Genomic DNA, 8,770 nt, shown 5'->3' on the forward strand with positions numbered 1-8,770 from the left:
CGAAGTACGGTAATGGAATATTTAGAATTTTTTTGTCACGAATTGCGCCATGCGCACGACCCTTCTTTACCATTTCGGATAGTGTCTGGAACGCACGAACAAAACGCCGCTATTCGGATATAACGATGGATTATTTTGGACCAAACCAACATTTGTTATTGAAGTAGCTGTCCTGGGAGTGCATTCTGACGAAGACAACAAAGGTAATGAAACTTTTGTAATAGTAAATCGGAGTTTGATCAGGGCTAAACTTGGTCGGTGTCTAAATGGCTAGCCGTGATGGCTGGGCTATCTACTGAGAATATTGCAAAATGTGCTTTCACCAAAAAGCTATTTTAAAATCGGACATATCGAGTGCATAGAGGAGTTCTGTATCTATAATTCTTAAAATAATTTTTATGTTTTTTGTGAACGTTTATCGTGTTTGCGGGGGTATGCTAGTTCTGAACGTCACATGCTAATGTAAAAAGCTGTTTTTTGATATAAATATGAACTTGATTGAACAAAACATGCATGCATTGTATAACATAATGTCCTAGGGTTGTAATCTGATGAAGATCATCAAAGGTTAGTGCTGCATTTAGCTGTGGTTTTGTTTTTTGTGACATTATATGCTAGCTTGAAAAATGGGTGTCTGATTATTTCTGGCTTGGTACTCTGCTGACATAATCTAATGTTTTGCTTTCGCTGTAAAGCCTTTTTGAAATCGGACAGTGTGGTTAGATAAAGGAGAGTCTTGTCTTTAAAATGCTGTGAAATAGTCATATGTTTGAAAAATTGAAGTTTTTGTATTTTTGAGGAATTTGTCATTCGCGCCACGCCTATCATTGGATATTGGAGCAGGTGTTCCGCTAGCGGAACGTCTAGATGTAAGAGGTTATATTAAGCAAACCAGATGGCATGATTTTCATGTTTTAATTTATTTACAGAAAGTCATGTGCCACACTCCAACACTCAGACATCAATTACAAAGAGGGCATTTGTGTTTAGTGAGTCCTCCAGATCAGAGGAAGTAGGGCTAACAACTTGTTATAGTGATATGTGCGTGAATTGGACCATATTGCTGTCCTGCCTGAGCTGTCCTGCCTGAAAATCTATGGGTGTAAAAATAACATATTTTCTTAAGGAATCTAGTGGAGTAAAAATGGTTAAAAATATGAATAGTAAAGTACAGATACTGAAAAAAACGACTTAGAAGTGTTTTTACTTAAGTAGGCTACACCACTGTAAAAGATACATAGAAAAACGTACTTGCAAGCTCCCTCAACAATGCAGTTGAAGTTGAAGAAAGTCTTATACTAAGTCATAAAACTGATATGTACACAATATGATATACAGTATACACTTTGAATGTGCAGTCAAGCATGGCTGTATTTACAATATGAAGTGGATTGTGTCTTGGTCACGCAGTTTAAATAGTAGGTCCTAAATGGAACAGCAGCGTAGACTGAACGTATGTGTGCACAGTGCCTTCAAAAAGTATTCATTCCCCTTGATTTATTCCACATTTTGTTGTGTTACAGCCTGAATTCAAAATGGATTAAATTGATTTATTTTCTCACGCATCTCACCACAATAACCATAATGACAAAGTGAAAACTTGTTAGAAATTTTAGCAAATCTATTGAAAATTAAATACGGAAATATCTAATTTACATAAGTATTAACACTCCTGAGTCAAAACATCGTAGAAGCACCTTTGGCAGTGATTACAGGTATTAGTCTTTCTTTGTAAGTCACTAAGAGCTTTCCACACCTGGATTGTGCAACATTTGCCCCTTATTCTTTTCAAAATTCTTCAAGCTCTGTTAAATTGGTTGTTGATCATTGTTAGACAATCATTTTCAGGTCTTGCCATAGATTTTCAAGTAGATTTAAGTCAAAACTATAACTCTGCCATTCTTTAAACATTATTCTTGGTAAGCAAATTCAGTGTAGATTTGGCCTTGTGTTTTAGGTTATTGTCCTGCTGAAAGGTGAAATCATTTCCCAATGTCTGATGGAAAGTAGACAACCAGGTTTTCCTCTAGGATTTTGCTACTTATGTCACAGAAATCTTCGTCGTCAGACGATATAGCGAAAGCATCGCCGGAGAACGTGGACCAATACGCAGAGGAGTTAGTGCTCATCATCTTAATTTATTAAATGAATGTGAACACGGAGGAAAAACAAGAAAACGAAATAAGACTAGTGACAGTTTTACAGGCATAATAAACACAGTGCAAAATACAACTACCCACAACCTACCCAACAAACACACACCTACTTATAGGACTCCCAATCAGAGGCAACTAGAAACACCTGCCTCCAATTGAGAGTCCAGCACCCAAAACTACACATAGAAAAACAAACCTAGAACCTATACCAAAACTAACACACCCACTACACCACACACAAAACCCCATAATACAAAACAGATATACCTCTGCCAGGACGTGACATTACCCCCCCCCCCAAAGGTGCATACACCGAATGCACCAACATAAAGAAAACCCAATACAAAAATAAACCCCCTAAACTAAAGGGAGGGAAGGGAGGGTGGCTGCCGTCAACGACGGCACTGTGCTACACCCCCCCTCCCCAACCCACCTATATTGGAGGTGGCTCCAGTTCTGGCCTACTGCCCTCCAGACCGTAGACAGACTTGCTTGGCTTTGGACAGTAGGCAGACTCCTTCGGTTCCAGGTCGTAGGCCGACTCCTTCGGTCCCGGTCTGTAGGCAGACTCATTACAGTCACAGTTACTTAATTCTAATTTGGGATCGTAGCCAGACTCACCCGGTTCTGGGTCACAGGCAGATTCCCTCAGTCCCGGGTCGCAGGCCGACCCCCTTGGTTCCGGGTCGCAGGTAGACCCCTTCGGTTCTGGGTCACAAACAGACCCCTTCGGGCAGACGGGCCGCTCTGGCAGCTCTGGGCAGACGGGCCGCTCTGGCAGCTCCGGGCAGACGGGCCGCTCTGGCAGCTCCGGGCAGACGGGCGGCTCTGGCAGCTCCGGGCAGACGGGCGGCTCTGGCGACTCCTGACTGGTGGGCGGAAGAGATACTGGCCGGAGAGGACACTTCTCAGTTCCTATGCTTCCTTGCTGATGTTTTGGTCACTTTTGAATGCTGGCAGTGCTTTCACAGTGGTAGCATGAGACGGAGTCTACAACCCACACAAGTGGCTCAGGTAGTGCAGCTCATCCAGGATGGCACATCAATGCGAGCTGTGGCAAGAATGTTTGCTGTGTCTGTCAGCGTAGTGTCCAGAGCATGGAGGCGCTACCAGGAGACAGGCCAGTACGTCAGGAGACGTGGAGGAGGCCGTAGGAGGGCAACAACCCAGCAGCAGGACCACTACCTCCGCCTTTATGCAAGGAGGAGCAGGAGGAGCACTGCCAGAGCCCTGCAAAATGACCTCCAGCAGGCCACAAATGTGCATGTGTCTACTCAAACGGTCAGAAACAGACTCCATGAGGGTGGTATGAGAGCCCGACGTCCACAGGTGGGGGTTGTGTATACAGCCCAACACCGTGCAGGATGTTTGGCATTTGCCAGAGAACACCAAGATTGGCAAATTCGCCACTGGCGCCCTGTGCTCTTCACAGATGAAAGCAGGTTCACACTGAGCACGTGACAGACGTGACAGAGTCTGGAGACGCCATGGAGAACGTTCTGCTGCCTGCAACATCCTCCAGCATGACCGGTTTGGCGGTGGGTCAGTCATGGTGTGGGGTGGCATTTCTTTGGGGGGCCGCACAGCCCTCCATGTGCTCGCCAGAGGTAGCCTGACTGCCATTAGGTACCGAGATGAGATCCTCAGACCCCTTGTGAGACCATATGCTGGTGCAGTTGGCCCTGGGTTCCTCCTAATGCCAGACAATGCTAGACCTCATGTGGCTGGAGTGTGTCAGCAGTTCCTGCAAGAGGAAGGCATTGATGCTATGGACTGGCCCACCTGTTCCCCAGACCTGAATCCAATTGAGCACATCTGGGACATCATGTCTCGCTCCATCCACCAACGCCACGTTGCACCACAGACTGTCCAGGAGTTGGCGGATGCTTTAGTCCAGGTCTGGGAGGAGATCCCTCAGGAGACCATCCGCCACCTCATCAGGAGCATGCCCAGGCATTGTAGGGAGGTTATACAGGCACGTGGAGGCCACACACACTACTGGGCCTCATTTTGACTTGTAAGGAAATTAAGTTGGATCAGCCTGTAGTGTGGTTTTCCACTTTAATTTTGAGTGTGACTCCAAATCCAGACCTCCATGGTTTGATAAATTGGATTTCCATTGATTATTTTTGTGGGATTTTGTTGTCAGCACATTCAACTATGTAAAGAAAAAAGTATTTAATAAGATTATTTCTTTCATTCAGATCTAGGATGTGTTGTTTAAGTGTTCCCTTTATCTTTTTGAGCAGTGTATATATACACAGTTGAAGTCGGAAGTTTACATACACTTAGGTTGTAGTCATTAAAACTCGTTTTTCAACCACTCCACAAATGTCTTGATAACCAACTATAGTTTTGGCAAGTCGGGTTAGGACATCTACTTTGTGCATGACACAAGTCATTTTCCCAACAATTGTTTACAGAAAAATAATTTCACTTATAATTCACTGTATCACAATTCGAGTGGGTCAGAAGTTTTCATATACTAAGTTGACTGTGCCTTTAAACAGCTTGGGAAATTCCAGAAAATGATGTCATGGCTTTAGAAGCTTCTGATAGGCTAATTGACATAATTTGAGTCAATTTGAGGTGTACCTGTGGATGTATTTCAAGGCCTACCTTCAAACTTAGTGCCTCCATGCTTGACATTATGGGAAAATCAAAAGAAATCCGCCAAGACCTCAGAAAAATAATTGTAATTGTAATTGTAGACCTCCACAAGTCTGGTTCATCCTTGGGAGCAATTTCCAAATGCCTGAATGTACCACGTTCATCTGTACAAACAATAGTACGCAAGTATAACCACCATGGGGCCACACAGCCATCATACCGCTCAGGAAGAAGACGCATTCTGTCTCCTAGAGATGAACGTACTTTAGTGCGAGAAGTGCAAATCAATCCCAGAACAACAGCAAAGGACCCTGTGAAGATAATGGAGGAAACAGGTACAAAAGTATCTATATCCACAGTAAAACGAGACCTATATCGACATAACCTGAAAGGCCGCTCAACAAGGAAGAAGCCACTGCTCCAAAACCGCCATAAAAAAGCCAGACTACGGTTTGCAAATGCACTTGGGGACAAAGATCGTACTTTTTGGAGAAATGTCCTCTGATCTGATGACACAAAAATAGAACTGTTTGGCCATAATGACCATCATTATGTTTGGAGGAAAATGTGGGAGTCTTGCAAGCCGAAGAACACCATCGCAACCGTGAAGCAAGGGGGTGGCAGCATCATGTTGTGGGGGTGCTTTGCTGCAGGAGGGACTGGTGCACTTCACAAAATAGATGGCATTATGAGGTAGGAAAATTATGTGGATATATTGAAGCAACATCTCAAGACATCAGTCAGGAAGTTAAATCTTGGTCGCTAATGGGTTTTCCAAATGGACAATGACCCCAAGCATACTTCCAAAGTTGTGGCAAAATGGCTTAAGGACAACAAAGTCAAGGTATTGGAGTGGCCATCATAAAAGGCCTGACCTCAAGCCCATAGAAAATGTGTGGGCAGAACTGAAAAAGCGTGTGCGAGCAAGGAGACCTACAAACCTGACTCAGTTACACCGGCTCTGTAAGGAGGAATGGGCTACCCAAAATGTTTGACCCAAGTTAAAGGCAATGCTTCCAAATACTAATTGAGTGTATGTAAACTTCTGCCCCACTGGGAATGTGATGAAAGAAATAAAAGTTCAAATAAATCATTCTTCCTACTATTATTCTGACATTTCACATTCTTAAAATAAAGTGGTGATCCTAACTGACCTAAGACAGGGAATTTTTACTAGGATTAAATGTCAAGAATTGTGAAAACTGAGTTTAAATGTATTTGGCTAAGGTGTATGTAAACATCCGACTTCAACTATATATATATATATGTCTTCACTATTATTTGAGATTTTTGGTTCCAATATATATATATATACACACATACTGTATGTATACACTACCAGAGTTTGGACACACCTACTCATTCAAGGGTTTTTAATTCTTTACTATTTTCTACATTGTAGAATAATAGTGAAGACATCAAAACTAAGAAATAACACAAATGGAATCATATAGTTATCAAAAAAGTGTTAAACAAATCCAAGTATATTTTATTTTTGAGATTCTTCAAAGTAACCACCCATTGCCTTGATGATAGCTTTATACACTCTTGGCATTCTCTCAACCAGCTTCACCTTGAATGCTTTCCAACAGTCTTGAAGGAGTTCCCACATATGCTCAGCACTTGTTGGCTGCTTTTCCTTCACTCTGCGGTCCAACTCATCCCAAACCATCTCAATTGGGTTGAGGTTGGGTAATTATGAAGGCCAGGTCATCTGATGCTGCACTCCATCACTCTCTTTCTTGGTCTAATAGCTCTTACACAGCCTGGAGGTGTGTTGGGTCATTGTCCTGTTGAAAAACAAACAGTAGTCTCAATAAGTGCAAACCAGATGGGATGGTGTATCGCTGCAGAATGCTGTGGTAGCCATGTTGGTTAAGTGTGCCTTGAATTCTAAATAAATCACTGACAGTGTCACCAGGAAAGCAACCCCACACCATCACACCTCCTCCTCCATGTACGGTGGGAACCACACATGTGGAGATCATTCGTTCAACTACTCTGCGTCTCACAAAGACACTGCAGTTGGAACCAAAAATCTCAAATTTGGACTCATCAGACCAAAGGACAGATTTCCACCTGTCTAATATCCATTGCTTGTGTTTCTTGGCCCAAGCAAGTCTCTTCTTCTTATTGGTGTCCTTTGTAGTGGTTTCTTCACAGCTTCGACCAAGAAACTTTCAAAGTTTTCAAAATTTTCCGGATTGACTGACCTTCATGCCTTAAAGTAATGATGGACTGTCATTTCTCTTTGCTTATTTGAGCTGTTCTTGCTTAATATGGAATTGGTCTTTTACCAAATAGGGCAATCTTCTGTGGACCAACCCTACAGTACCTTGTCACAACACAACTGATTTGCTCAAACGCATTAAGGAAATAAATTCCACAAATAAACTTTTAACAAGGCACACCTGTTAATTGAAATGCTTTCCAGGTGATTACTTCATGAAGCTGGCTGAGAGAATGCCAAGAGTGTGCAAAGCTGTCATCAAGGCAACGGGTGTCTACTTTGAATAATCTCAAATCTCAAATATATTTAGATTTGTTTAACACTTTTGGGGTTACTACATGATTCTATATGTGTTATTTCATAGTTTTGATGTCTTCACTATTATTCTACAATGTACCCTTGAATGATTAGGTATCCAAACTTTTATCTATCTATCTATCCATCCATCCATCCATCCATCCATCCATCCATCTATCTATCTATCTATCTATCTATCTATCTATCTATCTATCTATCTATCTATCTATCTATCTATCTATCTATCTATCTATCTATCTATCTATCTATCTATCTATCTATCTATCTATCTATCTATCTATCTATCTATCTATCTATCTATCTATCTACAGTTGAAGTCATAAGTTTACATACACCTTAGCCAAATACATTTAAACTCCATTTTTCACAATTCCTGACATTTAATCCTAGTAAAAATTCCCTGTCTTAGGTCAGCTAGGATCACCACTTTATTTTAAGAATGTGAAATGTCAGAATAATAGTAGAATGAGAATGATTTATTTCAGCTTTTATTTCTTTCATCACATTACCAGTGGGTCAGAAATGTACATACAGTCAGTTAGTATTTGGTAGCATTGCCGTTAAATTGTTTAACTTGGGTCAAACGTTTCAGGTAACCTTCCACAAGCTTCCCACAATAAGTTGGGTGAATTTTGGCCCATTCCTCCTGACAGAGCTGGTGTAATTAAGTCAGGTTTGTAGGCCTCCTTGCTCGCACACACTTTTTCAGTTCTGCCCACAAGTTTTCTATAGGATTGAAGTATGCTCGGGGTATACAGATGCAGAGCCTCGGTCTGACGCCATTAAAAGGTCATTTACCACCTTCACAAGTGCAGTCTCAGTGCTATGATGGGGTCTAAAACCAGACTGAAGCATTTCGTATACATTGTTTGTCTTCAGGAAGGCAGTGAGTTGCTGCGCAACAGCTTTTTCAAAATGTTTTGAGAGGAATGGGAGATTTGAGATAGGCCGATAGTTTTTTATATTTTCTGGGTCAAGGTTTGGCTTTTTCAAGAGAGGCTTTATTACTGCCACTTTTAGTGAGTTTGGTACACATCCGGTGGATAGAGCCGTTTATTATGTTGAACATTGGAGGGCCAAGCACAGGAAGCAGCTCTTTCAGTAGTTTAGTTGGAATAGGGTCCAGTATGCAGCTATGAAGGGTCCACGTCAGGCCCTAGCTGTTCATGGGGGCGTGCTCCCTCACCCCCCCACTTTCCTGTAGTTCACAATAAGCTTCTTGGTTTTGCTGACATTAAGGGAGAGGTTGCTGTCCTGGGAACACTTTGCTAGGGCTCTAACCTCCTCCCTATAGGCTGTCTCATCGTCGTCGGTGATCAGGCCTACCACCGTTGTGTCGTCGGCAAATTTAATGATGGTGCTGGAGTCATGCGTAGACACAGTCGTAGGTGAACAGGGAATACAGGAGGAGGATGAACACACACACTTGAGGGGCCACTGTGTTGAGGGTCAGCAT

This window comes from Salmo salar, chromosome 15 (assembly GCF_965601325.2).
Source record: "Salmo salar chromosome 15, fSalSal1, whole genome shotgun sequence".
Classification (NCBI taxonomy): domain Eukaryota; kingdom Metazoa; phylum Chordata; class Actinopteri; order Salmoniformes; family Salmonidae; genus Salmo; species Salmo salar.